The sequence below is a fragment of the Melospiza melodia genome, chromosome 3, assembly GCF_035770615.1.
Source record: "Melospiza melodia melodia isolate bMelMel2 chromosome 3, bMelMel2.pri, whole genome shotgun sequence".
NCBI classification, from domain to species: domain Eukaryota; kingdom Metazoa; phylum Chordata; class Aves; order Passeriformes; family Passerellidae; genus Melospiza; species Melospiza melodia.
In genome coordinates this window covers 663,738-679,678 of record NC_086196.1, presented here as the reverse complement: position 1 = coordinate 679,678, position 15,941 = coordinate 663,738, and the positions used below count along the sequence as shown (strand labels likewise).

The window sequence follows — 15,941 nt, the reverse complement described above, 5'->3', positions numbered from 1 at the left end:
TTTTTCTGTGAAGATTGTTGTCTGAATGCTGCTTAATGAAAGACTGTTGTAATATCAGAGGGAATGTGAGTGAAATGTTGTTCTTATAAAACCATTTTAAGTTTTATACAAGTGTACAAGTGTATACAAGTGTATACAAGTGTAAGTTTTATACAAGTGTACGTGTATTACAAGTGTATACAAGTGTACAAGTGTAAGCTTTATACAAGTGTACTTGTATTACAAGTGTAATTTCTGCCAAAAGGGATCTCAGAAGTCCAACCTCCTACTCAAGGCAGGGTCAGATATGGAGACAGGACAGGTTGCTCAGGGCTGTATCCTGTCAGGTCAGGAAAATCTCTCAGACAGAAACTGTACAGCTTCTCTGGGTAACCTATATATGTATTTGTACTCAAGAGGAATTTCTTTTTTCATTATATTTAGTCTGAGCCTCTCTTTTATCTTATGCTTGTTGTCCCTTGTCCTTCTGCTGTGTACTACTGTGGAGAGCCTGGATCTGTTTTCTAGGTAGCCTCACCATAGGTGCTGGAAGGCTGCTCGTAGGTTCCTCCCAAAACATTCTTTTCCAGGCTAAAAAAGCTTAGTTCCATAACTGGGGATGTGCTTCAGCCCAAATCATCTTAGTGGCCCTTTACTGAACTTGCTCAGGTCTATCGATGTCTTTCCAATATTAGGGAGTCAGAGCTGGACTCTGCAGTCTAATGAGTGCCAAGTAAGCAGGATGGTCATTTCCCTCAGCCCATGTCATGCCACACTGCTGCTGATACAGCCCAGGGTGCTATTGGCTGCCTTTGCCTGTGCACACCAGTGGCTCCTGCTCAGCTTGCTGCCCACCATGTCCTTTTTGACAGAGCCACTTCTTCCCAGCCAGTCAGTCTGTCGCCAGCCCGAATCATTGCAGCCTGTATTTACTTTCTGGATTGCAGCAATTTGCATTTGTCTTTGTTGAATTTCGTAATGTTCCTGTCAGCCCATTTCTCCTGGCTAAGTCCCTTTGGATGCCAGCCCTGCTCTTGGGTGTGTGTATCCACAGCTGCCCCTGTTTGGTGCCACCTGCACACCTGGTGATTTTGTGCTCCCCTGCCCTCTCCAGGTCATTGATAAAGATGTTAAACAGGATGGGTCCCGTTACAGACTCCTGCAGCACTCGGACTGGGAGGTGCAGTAGAACCCATTAACTGATTCCTTCTTAGCCTCATCATCCAAGTGCAGCCTTTTACCCATCTGGTTGTCCACCCATCTACACTGTGATATCCCAACTTGGGTGCATGGATTTTTTTAGATCCAGTTATCAAAGCCTTGCTTAAAGTGACATAAATGGCATATTCTGTCTTTACTTGTCTGTAAGTGCAGTCATTTTGCCATAGAAGGTAATCAGGTTGATCAGGGATAATCTACCTTTGGCTTAAGTCCAGTCTGTGATTTCCTGCTTGCCTTTTTTCTGTTCACTTATGATCTAGAACTGTACTAGTTCATGGTCATTACACCTAAGGCTGGCATTGATTATTGTATCCCCAGTCAGGTCTTCCTAACTTGTGAAAAGCCAACCCAGTTTTGCATCACCCCTGACTAGGTCACCCAGAATCTCCTATATCATCTCTGACACTTTCCAGTAACCTCCTGGATTGTTTGTGTCTTGTCCTGTTCTAGCAGAAATGAAGGAGATTAAAGACTATCATAAGAACAGGGAACTGTGATCTAGAGACTTACCTTGTACTCAAGGAACAAGAACAGTTTATCAGTCTGATATGGGATTACTGTTATTGCTACCTTCTGCAGTGAGAGATTTTAGTTACTTGGCTAAAAGTTTATATTCCTCTTATAAAAACAGCAGCAGGAGGAAGAAGTGTTTGCATACATTTTGCCTATGTGCATGACCTCTATGTCAAACTTGTACATTTTGTTGAATAGGTGTCTCTTAGAAGTATTGTGCAAGTTTTGGAATACTTTAAGAAAAGAGAAGTTATTGTGTTTCTGGTTCCCCTGCTGCTATTTGTGGAATTTTGAAAGTGTGGGGTTGTTTTTAATTTTTTTTTTTTTTTTGTGAGTATGTGATTTTGAAGTCAGCACTTCTGTAAAGGAAATATAGAGTAGTTAGGGCAGCTCCTCTAGAAGCTGGGGAAATACTTAGTCCAGTAAACGTTCATTCTGTTTGTGTAAGTAGCTGTTGTGAGGGGAAGGTCTGTCAGAACCCTCTAGTTCTCATCCAGTCCTGCTCTTTCTGGCCTGAGAGGAGGCCATCTGGGGCTGTTTCTGAAGCAAAGTTGTTCATAGTAATGTAAAGGAATTCTTCTAATAACTACTAAGTGAACAATCTCATCATCACTAAGGAACTTAATTGCACAGATGGAGAGGCTTCTGGCTGGGTCTACAGGGCAACTAAGCTGTGATGATTTTATTTCTTTTATTTCCTATACCCTAGCTGTTTTTACTCTCTTCAGCTCATTTAGGTTTTGGTGCTTGTAAATTAAACTGCAAGCCACAGTCCAAGTGTGCTGCAGAGGAGACATAGAGGGAAGGTTTTAAAAGCCTCCACAGAAACTGTGTCAAGCTGTCTTTTGCTCCAGTTGAGTGAATTATTAAAGTAACTACTACCTCTGTTACTAAATAAAGTAATACAAAAGCTAGTAGTGGCAACTTGAAACTCTCATGGCTAGCAACCTACAGAAGATAGGTTGCTATAGTTAAGAGTTGAAAGCGTGGTCTTGCTGTCATAACTGATTTCACTCAGTTGAAAAAGGGGATAATTGGTCTTGCTAGAATTTTGCCTGTTATATTTGGAATCTTTAGTTCTGTTTTTTCTGTGTATTTTCAGTTCACAGCTGTTCCCATGCCAAGTACCATTCTTAAAGCTGTTTTACAGCTTTAGGTTTTGCTTGGATTCTCAGTGTTTTCTGGATGCCATAATAGTAGCTTAGAAACTGAGACTCAGTCACAGAATAATGTGGGCTGAAAGGAGTCCTCTGGAGCTTATCTAGGGGACAAAGCAGGGACAGCTTCAAAAAACTTCAACATGTGTGAATGTAATGAAACCAGATCAGAAGGAGCCTGGTGGACCTATATCCTAGAGGAAAGAGGGATGCCTGTATACTTTTACCTTTGAGTCCCTTAAACAGCTTGTCCCACTGCACTGAAAGTTTGCTGGATGTGCTGTCTACTTCAAAGGTGTAAAGCAACCCCCATGGCATTTACTGGCCAGCTGACCACCTTCCTTGTTGTGTTCTAAACCTTCAAACAAGCTGGAGCTCTACAGGCTCAGCAATCTTGGTGACTAGAGAAGAAGCTTGTCTGCTAGAGATTTGCTAACTATGGAGTTACAAGAGATAGGGGTAAACTGTAAAGCCTGGCTGGCAATAAAGAAGACATATTGGGGCTGCACTTGACTTGATCAATGATAATAGAGTAGAAGTCGCACAAAAAAAGAAGGCTTCATGAGTCAGAATCACCACTGATCAGGAACCTCTTCAGAGAGAAAGCCAAGATCTGTTGCTGTAGTTCCTCTTGGAGGTACAGCTGTTTTTTTCAATTTGTAGTTGTTCTGAGTCATGTGCAATTCTTATGACTGCACAACTCAGAATAATTTAATCATATTATTCTTGCTTATGTTAACGTGTCAGTGGAAATCTAACAAGTACGTAATAAAAAAGAATGTGACATTTTTCTTTATTCTGTTGGAGAGAAAAACATAACACGTGCTGTAGCCTGTGGTCATATTAGAATAGTTTCCATACCAATCTCTTACATCTTAAATAAAGTTATGTGCTCACATGTATACATTTGCAACCAGTATGCAAGTAGTAAATGCTGTGGTTGATGGCCTGTATTTTCAGTAGGAAATGGCATAGGTCTGTAGATCAGACACCCACAATATATGATGTTAAGGATTTTTAATGAGATTTTGAGGCTTGGAGCTATTAAAAATTGTTTAATTTCTTTTTTGTTTGTTTTGTTTCCTTTGGTAGTGAGCAGAATAATTGTGGTGATTTTGTGTTTGGTTGGTTTGGGTTTTTTGTACTTGAGAGCTAACTGTAATCTGATCCTATGAACTGAACATCTACTTACAGTTCAGACATATTAGATGAACTCCTGAAACCTATTTTTAACTCCTTTCTATCCAGAAAGAATTGACTTCAAGTGCTACAAGACTATTCCACAACATGAGTGAAATATAGTGAGTGGTGACAGCCAGGAAATTTGATTCTAAAGACTGCCTCCAGTTCAAGCAAAATACCTAATGTGCGTGTACCTAATATGTATCATTAGGAAATAAGGGATTCAAAGCCTTTAGTTGTCAGGGTTTAGGCAATCCTGTAGGCCCCAACGTTTTAGTGCAGTAAAAATGTTTCATTGTATGTTTTAAATTTACACAGATGTATGCTGTGGCTTAAATTCATGCAAGAGAAGACAATAACTTTTATACAAATTTCACTTTGATCAGATGCATTTTATAATTTTTCTGGGGCTTAAAGTTAGTGCTGATATACTGTGGTTTGTTTCTGCTTGAGCAATCATCCTCCTCATAACAAGCAAGTGAGAGAATTTTCACCTGTAATGAGATCAGTGAGATTTGACATGCACCAAAATGCAGGCAGCACTTTCCTGGGAGTGTCCTGTCATTTCTCTTCCAAGCTGTCATCTGCCCCAGCTGAGTGAGTCGCTGAAACTAGCAAAGGCAACTTAAAATACTGCTGGCTTGCTACCTACAGATAATTTGCTGTAGTTGAGAGGAGTACGTGATTTGTTAGAATGTAATGATGAAATAGTGAAAAGATTGACATGTATACCTGCCTATGCATAACATGCTTTTGCTTTTTTCCACTTATACATAGTGAAAACCTTCTCACTTAGGAGCAGCACTTGCTCTGTGTGAATATAACATAGTGTCTCTGAGTTAGATGATGTTAATATTTCTGCTGTGCTTACTTTAACTGGTTTTCTAAAAATTGGGTGGGGTCCAATGTCCATAGCTGCCAGTAACATATGCATGTGGTGACATACCGTGATCAAACCAAGTGCTCAAATTCCTGCATCTCTTACCACTGCTGGATGGCTATTGCTATCTTCCTGTCTAATGTCTTGATAAAGTACTATTTCATAGGAGCCATTAAAAAGAATTAAATAGCTAACAGCCTTGATGCTGTTAAGCTGATGGAATAATGTTATAAAGCCTGACTTACAATTGCTTAGTGCCAGTTCAAATACAAACCTTTGCATCTGATCTAGATTTCAGTGGGTGAGAAAGGCTGCTCTGTCAGCCTTACCCATTGCTGACCCACTGCCAGGATCCTAATTGATCAGCAACGCCTCATGCTGGCAGGAACATACAGCATTTAAGTTCTCAAACTCTCTTGTTTTTGAAAAAAATGTGTAAGCCCTCCATTAATATATTTTTCTGCATATTTATTCAGGCACAAACCCCATAAAACAAATTAATAAAGGGATCTTAGAGCTTGTTTTACCAAAATGTGGAATTGAAGAACAGAATAAAGAACCAGCTTTTTAGGTAAACCATGTTCTGACAGCTGTAAGACCATCTGCAGGCCAGCTTTCCCATGAATTCTCATAGTATGGAAGTGTGGGAAAGAACATACAACAGTGTTTATATTCATTAGTATTGGTGATGTATCCTCTGATTTTTATTTTGGTTCAGTGCTGTGTGTATACCCAGGAAAAAACTTCCTAGAGTTAAAAAGTCCTGTAATAGAATGATCACCTGGAAAATTGTTTTTACATGGTTCTGTAAATCTTTCTGATGGTTAGATACTAATCCTTGACAAAATGTAAAACATTCATTTATAGGATATAGAGCAGGTCTGGATAGGGGTTTTGAAAACCAAGGCAGAATACAAATTGTGTACTTCAGCATTTTTAAGTGTTCCAGCCTGAAAGGTTTCCAGAATATTTTTTTTATTGTCAGAGTAGTTAGGTGTTTTCTTGTATTTCTAGAAGAGAAAGCTGGTAAAGTCCACGCAAGAATCACCTCATTCAAGGGGCTGGAACGCTTCAGGTTGTGTAAGTGTGCTCTACTGGGAAAGTGTCCTGACTGGTGTTCCATTTCCCCTTCTCTGCTTCAAGAAATGGCATGTGACATTGCTGTCAGCTCTCCCTTAAGCAAAGAGAATAATAACACTCTTAATTTCAGACATGGTACTGCATTAACCAGGGTTATATATTACTTTTCATTTCATTTGGTTACAAATGTGTGACCAGATTGAAGCAGTTTTTTTGTGAGTGTATGTGTTTAAAGGGTGGTTCACACAGGCTGTTGAGCAGAAACAAGATACAGACCAAAAATTATTTAACGAGGCTTGCTTTGTTTTTTATGGCAGGGATGTGAAGAGCTCTGAAAGGTTTTCTTGGGGAGGGATGGGCAGTGGTTTCGTGGGGGGCTGAGCAGAGGCTCTGCTGAAGCAGCTGTGTCAGTAGAGCCCTCTCATGGAGGTGGGGTTGTGCCTTGCAGAGGGAAATGTTTTGTCAGCATAGCTTTGCTGCTGTCTTAGACAGCAGGAACTCATCTTCCAAAAGCATTCTTCTGTGGCCACATCCAGCAGGGCTGGAGGCTGGGATTCCCTCTGTGCGGCCCGGCCCGGCCTGGCCCAGCCGGCTGTGCGGGGGCTGTGCTGGACAGAGCAGGCGCAGAGCTCCGCTGGGCCTGGGGCCCGCGGGGAGCTGCAGCGCCGTCCCTGAGGGCGGCGGCTCTCGCTCTCCCTCCTCCCCTGCCCTGTGCTGACACGTCTTGCCCTCTGTAGTGTTCAAAAAAATAGCATTCTGAATTACTGTTCTGTATGCAGATGAAAATGATCTTTTCTAGAATTTTACCTTAAAATATGTTAATCCATTAACTGATACTGTGGGGAATGATTGTTGAACTGTGATGATTGGAGCTGTTTAACAATACAGTATTGGTAGGTTTGGTAATCCTCTCAGAATCAGTGTACTTTAATGTTTCTGCAGTGTCCACTGGCCTTTTTGTTAGTTTCTTTTTTTATTTACAACTCTTCAGGGCTCAAAATTGACATAAAAATCCCTCAGCAATGTCATTTTTTTACAATGTCAGACTATAGATTTTTTTTCTACTTTTCAAATAATGTGAGTAAACACAATGCAAATACCGAGGAAAAAAAATTGTCTAATTATCTAAGAACAATGATGAAACAAAGAATCATGTTGTGGCTATAAATATTTCTATGATCTAACTTAGAAGTGATATTAATTATAATTAGGACAGTACAAAGAACACAATATTTGTATCTTTCAGCCATTAGTAATTTACATTAATTTACATTAAACTATGAATAGCATGATATTGTTAATTGGAGGAAATGAGGTTAGATTAATTTTCCCACTTTTCATAATCCCAAATAAAAGTTTCTTACGGAAGACCAGTAGATGATGCTACAAAAATTTTCCTCAAAATTGAAAAGTTTGATTCAAATAAACACAGTAAAGCTGCTAGTAATTATCAGATATTTATTATGCTTCCTTTGGTTGCAGAGTATTCATCTGTTGAACAGAGAAACAAATTATCTGCTATATTCTTCCCAGAAAAAGATGAAGTTAAGAAGAGGTTTATTAGAACCTCTTAGTTATTTTCTAAAATAAAAATGTGAAAATAAATACTTAAAAGTATCTTAAAAAAAGATGGTTTTGCAACTTTTTTTTCATTTTTTAAGAATTATTGAAAACTTATCCTTTCAGTTTCTAAAAACCTGAATTTAGAAACAAAATACAAATCCAAATCCAAACAAACCCCACAATCCAGAAAATCCTGTCAAGGACCACAGGGGAATAGAGGCTGAAGGAAGGCCAACCACACCCAGGGAAGATAAGGAAAGAACACGTAGCTCAACGATATGAGAAAAGCCTTCAAAGAGAAAGTTAAAATTCACATGGGTATCACAGAAATTACACATGGCTCGTCCTAAATTTTACTTGTATGAGAGGAAACTTGGGAGCAATGTTGAGAACTGCACAGTTCAGACCACTACTTTTATGCTCTAGTTATGATTTCTGTTCCACTGGGAAGTAGAGCAAAGTTGTTATTTCAGATAATGAAATACTGTGGTTGAAGCATAATGGGCTGAACAATTTAGCATCTGTATGATGAGCTGTGTAATGAGAGAGACTGCACTATCTGCAAGCCTGAGGACTGCACATGTTATAAGGCAGGCTGCTTTTGGAGTGACCTAGAAATGATGGAAAAATGGGCTGACAGGAATGTCATGAATTTAGATAGAGGCAGATGAGCAGCCCAGCAGTTAGGATGGAATAACTCTGTGCAAGAGAACAAGCTTGGAAAGGAGTGGAAATAAGGCCTGTAGGAAGAGACCTGAGTGACCTGGTGACACAGTGGAAGAGTCAGAGGCCAGGAAGACAAGTTTGAGTATGGGAAATTTGAAATAGTTCTGAGGAAAAATAGAAGGAAAAATTGAGGACAGTCAAGTGCAGTAGGAGGCTGCTTAGAGAGAAGTGGAATCTCCATCCTTGGAGAGAGTCAGTACTCACCTGGAGATGACCTAGAGCATCCTGGCCCAGCTGGACCTGCTCTGGTAGGGCTGGACCAGTGGACCTCCTTAAGGCCCTTCCAAGCTGCATGATCCTCATGTATTTGTGACTGCCATGGACTCTGTGCATATAATAATGCTTTGGACTTCATGGACAACTACATTATAAACATTTGTTCTCTTAAATTTATGTCCAGTTGTTAACTGGTTTTCTCTATTTTTAAAAAAGACTTTGTTCACATTGATTCATAGGAGTGACATCTGGCTTCTAGGGAGCAATGAAAGCTAATATAAATGGGTAAGGATGGTTCAGATGAGTTAAGTATGCAGTGGTTTTATGGGTTATGTGGGACTGTGAATTATCTGGTTAATGGCAGAATTTCTCTTTTCACTTTGATACAGCCAAAGTGCCAAATATGTGCATGTTAGGTGCTACTAAAAGATATCAACCCAAGAAATCCTATTATTTCTTGTCTGTTCTGCTTTTTATTTCTCAACCCAACAGGGACTTGGGTAAAGTCTTGTCATCTGTGGTTTTATATCTCTCATGGACATTCTATCAACTTAAGGGCAAAATTTTTTTCTAAATCAAATACTTTACATGTAAAGTTTGTAATTGCTTTAATGGGGGCTTTAGCTGCCAGGAAAATATTAAGTGATGTGTGAGTTCATTGCATCAACAAAGTAATAACTAAAACAGTTTTTTTTTTGAGTGCTCTTATCAAAGAGCAGTTTGGGAATTTTTCAGTTAATATACATCTGCCCCTAAAAACAAGCCTATGTAGGGCATCTGAATTGCAGCCTCTTAAAACTCTCTGATGTTGGCATGACTTTTTTCCTATCTAACTTTGGAGAAAGCTCATGATATATTTTAATGGTTACCTCTCTTTAGAAGGAAAAAAAGTAAATTTAAAAACAAATCAAACAATAGGAAGCAGTCTAGACCTGCTCCCTCTCCAGTGATAATTATCTATCAAATAGTGCTAACCTGAGCAGATATTTTCAATTTCTGGTCAGCTGTTTCAGAACCCAACATGTGGTTGGATTTGTGGAGAGATGATGGAGGAAGAAGAAGATATATAGTGATATGTTTTCTTTTACTTGGATTTTATTCAAGCTGCCTGCAGTATTATTTATGAATGTTACAATTTCTTTATTAAATAATCCACCCCTGAAATCAGACCATACACCTAAAATCAGTACAAATGCTTGGAAAGCTTATGGAATGCAAAGAGCAGGAAGAAATTAGTGTTGTTTTGTAAACAGAATAAGCAAAGGTGATTATTGTAATATTGTGCATTTGTCTGAAGTGAGTGAGAACATATGTAATGATCTAGATAAGTTTTGTGTTAATGGGTTAGAAGGTATGCTGAATCTCTGGAATTTTACTGTGGACTTACGCCAGTGCTGTCTATTTTCACTTAAGGTTTCATCTGAAACAAATAAACAAGCAAATATGTTTTATTTCTGGAGGTTTCTGAATTTCCTGTAATGTAAAATTCCTCTTGGAAGGAGGTGAGTTGACTGGTTTTTGGTTTTGAACAGGCAGATTTCTTTAACAGTGTAACTGATAGCAAAGAGTGAGAAGGCATTCAAACTTGACACAGTTGTTAGTACAAGATCTACTGATGTGCAGAGCTGCCTGAGCCCAGCCAAGAGGTTCTCCTGACCTACTTTTAGGTAGCAAACTTGGCTGTCGCTGACACTTGAGAAATGACAAACATTAGATCCCATATTATCATAGGTAGCAACCCAAACTAAAAACTTTGAGACTTAATTACTTTTACTTCAAAATCATGTTTTTCTTCTGTGGTTTGTGCCAGATGATGTTTCTTTGGCAAATTGTCTAATCTATGGAGGAAGTTACCTAGTTTTTCAAGAATATGTCTGTATATGTAACAGAATAAATGTGGATTCTGGACACATACAATCAGAATTTTCTAATTATCTGTGTTTATTTGAGTCACATATATACCTTTCACAACCTGTATCCCTACTTTAGAGTGTAAAAGGTTAGAAATCTCTGAATGTCTCTCAGTTCATTCTCCCACATGTGGAATGAATTAAAAGTATCTAGTAGAAGGATTTTTAATGTTTTCTATAGTGCTGCTAATGATTGACTAGTTTAAGCTCTTAAACAAAAGCATTCATTTTACAGAAGACTAATAAATAGTTCTGGTTCAACACAGCAATTTAAAGATTTCAGCTTTAAAAATTTGCCAGACTGTGAGATGCTTTCCCCACTGGTGATGTGTTTTGGGTACCTGCTTTGTTTGAGGGACCCTCATATTCCCCTCCAACTTGTGTGATTTGTAATTCCCGCTGAAAGCTGCCTGGGGTTCTGGATTCATCCTTGTGAGCTTCCAGTGGGATAATGCTGCCCACCCCTGCCAGGGAAAAGAAATGTTGCCTTTTGCAGTGTGATTTGAGCTTTCAGTCCAGGCATAATTAGGAACAGACGGCAGAGTAAGGTTCTTTGTGTGTGCAGTGTGTGTGAAGCAGATTGCAGCAGTCCAAAGCTCTTCTGGCACAATTACTTGCAGCACCTGTTTTTTCCTTCTTGTCTTCATCTGAGCTTCATTTCTTCAGCCTTCACATTTGCATTCGTGTGTTCTCTGATCTTAGTGTTCCTTACGCAGGTTGGACTTGCTTTATTTAGTCCATGACTCCTACCTATGAGCTCTCTTTCAGTTATTCGTTGAAAATAAATCCTGTTACTGTTTCACTTGCTCTGCTGGCTCTTCATTCCCCATCTGCTTCGGCCTTCTGCTTAACTTTTCCATCCCCAGTGCTCTCAGCCACACCAGTTTGGCTTGCTTTCTCTGCTTACTGTCATGCTCTTTCAGCAGCAGCTCCTTGCTGTGCCTTTACTGTTCTTACTTCTTTTCCAGAAAAGTCAGCTACTCCTTCTGGCCACTGTGAGAGGCAGATAAACATAACTAAATTGGGTTGGTGTCCCCAGTAAGGCTAGTGACTTTGCAGTATTAAAGCTTGCTCCCTATGAGCAGTGGTTTTTCTATACTATAAGGAAGCCAGTTTTTCTCATGAATCTTGTAAATGAATCCTAAAGTTCAGTCTATGTAAATTACATTTCCTACTAGAAAAATAAGCTGTCTTTGGAAAATCTTGCATATTATAGCTTAGACATATGGTCTTATTTTGCATGCCAGTACTAGTGAAAGAAATCTGTTTCTTTCAAGGATTGCTTTGCTGTGCTGAGAGACTTAAAACTGCTGCTTCTGTACAACAGCAGAAACTACTTTTGAGACCAGCACTTTTGCAGAAGGAGGGTCTAACTAGTCCCTCTTGAAACCAGTCATCCTGGTTTGGAAGGTTGCCACTCCCACTTCACACAGCAAGTAGCATAACCTTTGCCAAAGCAGTCAAGACCAGTGGTGAAATGAAGGATTTTGTTTTGTTGTGAAGCTTGCCATTAAGCTCTCAGTACATAATCATCAGGAGTGATTGTGAATATCTGAAGGCTCCTACGCCTGCTCATGAAATGGTCTGACTAGCATCTGGCAGGGTCACTACAGTATAAATAGCCAAGGTTCAACCACCACAATGAATTTGGTCTACTTTTCCATTTCAAGTTCCTACCATAAGCTGTCTAAACCCCCCAAAGGCAGTTCGGTTGACTAAAACTAAAGAACAGATTTTTGTGCTCTTTGAAATACTGTTGGTTCCATTTGTTTTGCCATTTGAGTTCAGAAAAAAAAAGTATGTGTTTTGTTATATGAGCTTTTCAGCCATTTTATTGTGATCCTTTAATCTTCTAGAGAAAAAGCATGACACCTAGAAATGGAAAATTTTGTGTTAGTGTCAAAATTTGTCTGTGCTGGGTTTACTTGTTACTGTTTCTTTTCCTATCTCCCTATTTTTTGTCCTAGAAGACAGTGCAGATCTTTGACATTCTCACATGGGAATTCCTGTAATAGTGTGCTACAAATGCATTTGAAGTGTATCTACTTACTGTGAGCCTGGAAATAAGATACACTCTCAAATATGTGTAGAAATAGTAAAACTAACAAAACCATAGTGATGGCTATGGCTATATTGCTTGTTCTAGGTGAACTAATATTTTTGTACAATGGTTTTCTTCATCAGCTGGTCTTTTGACCACCAGGTACCTGGTGAACACTAAAATTCATTTAATTAAAGCAGCAAAGTGTCTGCACTTTCTATGTGAAACAACCAGCACCCCCTCCTCCATTTGCATAACAATGCACAGAAAGTTAATGTGCCCCATAGGAAATTTCCCCTTGGGTGATCAGGGCTGGAAGGGATGCTTCATGTTCAAGAGCTGTGGATCCACTGGGACATGGATTTCAGTTAGGACTTTGTTGGGGAGGATTTTTTTCTTAATATAGCCCTTAGTATCTGTGGTCTTTTGCATATTTCCATTTTCTGTAACAAGAATATGCTATTTGAACTTTAGGAACTAATAAAATAAGTTTCATGTGCTGGTTTGTAATGTGGAAATTAATAAACAAATAAAATTCAAATGTCTTTCCAAGTTGATTTTGTTAGTGGATTTTTTGTTCAATTTTGCATGAAAGGGACTTAATATTGGTGTTACTGGTCTGGTTAACATTACTCTGGATTGTTGAAAGGTTTTAAGAAATGGACAGACTTAATTTGTAGTTCATTGCAAAGGTTATAAAATTGGTGAAAATTGATGATCCTTCATCTTTCTTAACCGGAGTACATCTCTTATTGCTGCCTAAAATACGTTGTGCATAGGTATCTCAAGCGTAAAGACCCCATGTCAGACTTAAGAAATACTTTCCTTAGATCTGTAATTTTATTTTACTCTGCCTTCACTGCATAAATGCTTTTTTGTTTTGGTTTTTTTTTTTTTTTTTTTTTATGCCTTAGCTATTAGTCTGAAAATACTGTGTTTTGCCAGTATGTCTCAAAACTTTCTCCTCCTCTGTGTTCCTGGTTGCTCCACACTGTCTTGTGTAGATGCTGTGTTTCTAGGTCTGCTATTTCAGTGTGTCCAGAACAAGCTTTCGCCAAGGACAGTGGTTAAAGCTCACTCCAGATTAATTAGGTTTAAACAAGATACTCTTGTTTTATACAAGTGATGGGTCTGGCATCATACTTTCTTTGAGGAAAGGGAGCAGTTATTCTGTTATGTAGCTAGAAAAAGCTTATAATGGGTCTGCATAGTTAGACTATAGGAAATGTGAAAAGTTGGAATAGAGGAGCAGTATTTCCTTCAGATTCAAATAGACTTGTGTTTAATGTTTACTGTCAGGTTACATTTTTCAACATCAACATAGAAAATTTCTTTTTAACATAAGGGTTTGGTTCTTGGTTTGTTGTTTGTTGTTTTGTTTTGGTGGTTTTTTGGTGGATTTTTTTCTGTCTAGTTTTACTTTTTGTGTTGTTTTAGACTCTAATTTCTGTATGTGGCACAGTTAGACAAAAGGGCAACTAATCCTAGATTTGCTTTGAAAGTGGTAGCAACTTGAAATGCATTGGGTCTCCTGGGAGGGGATTCTTGTCATTTTTCCACCTTCGTGAATTTTCTTTCAGGTAGAGCTCTTGTGTGCCTGATAGCAAATTCAGATGGTTTTATATTGGCTGTTTTCCTTAACTACCACTCAGATTTTATTTCCATAATGCTCACTTTCCTTCAGTCTACTGTTTGCTTTGATGAGTCAAGCTCTTTTGGACAGCAGTCAAATAAAAAGAAAAGTGATATACCCTATTTTATCACAGCTTTTTCTGCAATTTTTTTCAATCTAATCTTTTCTATGCAAGCAGATACTATTGATATGCAGGTTGTGTCTTGGCAAAAGCAGAGCTGTATGAATGCAGCTGGTGCAGCAGTTTTAAATGGAATTGTTCTGCTCTTAGAAGATGTCTTACTTCAATCAGCTAACTTTTTGCATACTCTGTAAGGCTTTGCATGACTTTGCTGTCTCTGTAGAACTGGTTAAGTAACAATTTTAGGTTACAAAATTAGAGCTCACACTAAAGTTTTGGAGTAGTTGTGTCTTTTTTTCCCTGCTGAGTTTTAAAGAGTTTGCCTTCTCAGTCTATCTGGCCCTTCATTGTATTTTCCTCCTGCCTTAATCTAAAGGGGTGGAACCAAACAAAGTTGTAGCAAAGTTCAGGTAAGATTACAATTTTCAGGAAGGTGTATGATACATGACAACGTGTACTCGTCTATCCCATAGCTGCTATTTCAGATGCTGTAATAGTTTCAGCCTGTGGTTCTAATAACTGTGGCTATTGATGGCCAGATGGCATGTTTAAGAATTCAAAATGGAAAAATAATAGTGAGCTTACTCAAACTTTTAAGTTGACAATTTTTTTTTTGTCATTTTGTTCATGATAACATGAATCTTCAGTGACTTTTCAGCAAGAAGAAAAGTATTTTCAAGAGAGTATTGTAAGTAGGATGCCTGTGGTTACAGCAAAAATTGAATGCCTGTCCATCTGTTTGATAGCAATGTGCTTATAGATCAGGTCCATTCAGACTGTAAATTTTTCATCTGGCTTTATATTTGGTTTCAGAGTACTGCCCAGTTCTGAGAAGAAATGCCAAGGTTGGATGTAACAAGCTCCCAAATAAATAGTTTGGGTAGGCTTTTTTCATGTTTACACGTACTACCACCCCTTAGACTGAGATAATTAAAATAAGTTTCCATCTGTAGAATGGGAAATGCTTGATAGGTGTGCAATATATGCAATAAATGTATGTGATAGAAATGCTTGATAGGTGTGCAATATATGCAATAAATGTATGTGATAGAAAGGCTTACAGGTCACATTACCAGGCTGTGGTAATAGAAATACTATAATTATAGGATTACCTATGACAATGGAAAGTATTAATGTAATTTATTTTGTCTGAAATAGTTCATTATAATCCTAAAAAAGAGAAAGGGGCACCACCTAAGGTCCCACTTCCCTCAGTCTGTGGAGGGTGCCCAGAGGACTGATTTTGAGCAGACACATCTCTTTAGGCACAGTAAAACACGACACTAGCCATGAGTGACCTGCTAATCTGTGTGCCTGGTGCTGCTCAGCGCGACAGTGCGGCGGCTCTTGGGTCTCAGCTCTGTGGTTCGCCCGGCTGGCCAGCGCCCCTGTCACCGCCTGGGACAGCAGGGACAGCGTGCGCCACTGCAGCAGTAGTAGAAGCCAAGGGCACAGCATCGAGACTCTTCTCTGCTCCACACAACTCTGTGTTACGGTATTTAAAATATTTGTTTTTGTTAATTGTTTATCATGCCGGTGAAATGAAATTAGTTGCTTAGTCCTATCAGAAGCCTAGAATACAGTGGTTGATAATCTGTTCAGTCTCTGAAAGGCAACAATAAAATCTGTTAAGCATATCAGGTTTATCAAATCCCCTCAGGATTTCAGGGCTTACTAACCTGTATTTGGTTAAGTACTTATTTCAGACAGATGGAATTT

General features: G+C 38.9%; 1 protein-coding gene across 2 annotated transcripts in view; it reads left to right on the top strand.

The window, feature by feature from the left end:
- The window catches only part of ME1 (malic enzyme 1), a 154,974-nt gene that overhangs the window by 14,316 nt on the left and 124,717 nt on the right, over positions 1-15,941 (top strand). Inside the window, exon 1 of one of the 2 annotated variants that reach the window (XM_063150572.1) lies at positions 15,633-15,717. The exons of the other annotated variant lie outside the window; for it this stretch is intronic. The gene's annotated coding sequence lies outside the window, so the exon portion shown is untranslated. Of the gene's footprint in view, positions 1-15,632; positions 15,718-15,941 lie in introns of those variants that run through there. 2 annotated transcript variants of the gene reach the window in all.